The following is a 1,698-nucleotide window of genomic DNA, read 5'->3' as shown; positions in this document are numbered from 1 at the left end:
TATCATAATGTATTTATAAAACAATAAGATATGATTTATTTATTGACAAAGTATGCCTTTATATGTGGCGTGGAGGCTATAAATTCTTGTGAAGAAGTAGGTCCAACAACCTACGTACAAGCTTCAAAGTGACAGCTAATTGTAGGCAAAAATGATTGTAATTGGTACTTAGCACAGCTGGGTTACAGCAATGTGACCCTACAAGCATATGTTTACGCGTGAGCTTAATTTGTTTGATTCCTTAGGACAACACCAATACCATGACGCTTTTCTCATAATTTGTATACCATTAACTTTACATAATCTATTTGTATAAATTTCACCGCTCTTTCATTCTCCTCTTTTCAAATGAAACAGATAGTATTCATTTCATTATCCCGAGCCTCGGTGTTAGGAAGACAACGATAATTTCGCAAATGTGAAGAAGTGTTCACATTGTGGCAAAAGGTGGTTTATAAATGCACATCATCATCATCATTCATCACCATCATTAGCCCCTAAATCTTATAATTTATTTCCATGTTGGATTCCAATTGTAAATCATTTAATAGTGTCACATTATGATATATAGTGGAGCCTAAAGAATCGAGAGTTGGAAAATTATTTGATCTTGTGGGGGAAAGAAATTGATTTCTTGCCTAATGCCGGGTTGTTGTCTAAACAACAACTTATCCCCAATATGTAGCGTGGTTCCCACAACTCGAAAACGAATTCTCATGCATTAAATGTTGTGAGAGCACTGCACCACATAGAATTAAAGGATGAAAGAAGATGGGGTTGATGACGTAAATATGACTTCAATCTGCTGCTATAAATATGACTTTTTATTTTTGGATATAGATGTCTTCATTAGAAGTAGTATGGCCTTAACAGACAATTTTTGTTTCCTATAAATCCTTTGCTTAAAAGCTACACAGCGTTCTAGAGCCATGGTCCCTTTCACGTGTGATCACAATATCGAGTACTACAGTAGTCCCAATAGAACTTTTTTCATCATGGTCCTTTTTGAAGGATCATTTGTGTAGATCTTGTGACCACTAAACGACATAGGGCTTAATCATATCACTTATGCTTACATATGTACACTCTAAATTGCATTGATTACTTTCTCCATAAAATTACTACTGTCTAATGAAGGCCGCCATGCATAGGCTTCTTTCTAGTTAGGATTTTTTTTTTTTTTTTTTTTTTTTTTTTAAGACATGTCCACACAAGAGGGGGAAGGTGATTCGACTAGTGACCTTCGCTTCATGAGGCGTGATCTCTAGTCGATTGAGTTACCTCTTAAAGACCTTTCTAGCTAGGATTATTTCAATGGGATTTGCAAATTCAAACAAATTTTAACCTTAAGTATTAAGGTTGAACCAAACTGTTTTCTTTTCTATGCAAACACAGCCATTATATCTACTATTTAATTGAAGCCTTACAACTGCCCCCCAATGTTAATTGAATAGATTAGGCTTCCCCTTCTTCCTTGATGATCTAACCCAATGAAACAAACTTTTAAGTAAAATTCACTGTTAAAAATCGGTTTGTAAGAATAGGGTGCCAAAGAACTGACCATGTACAATTTGTTAAGATTGTACTTAAACTGTCATGTGGAACACTTAGGATCATAACATACCACCTCCTTCTGTAACTAAAGTTCACGACAGCTTACTCTGCCCTATAGGCCACTCCCTCCTTGACTCAAACCCC

Source organism: Corylus avellana, chromosome ca10 (assembly GCF_901000735.1).
Source record: "Corylus avellana chromosome ca10, CavTom2PMs-1.0".
Lineage (NCBI taxonomy): Eukaryota > Viridiplantae > Streptophyta > Magnoliopsida > Fagales > Betulaceae > Corylus > Corylus avellana.
Note: the sequence above shows the minus strand (reverse complement) of the source record.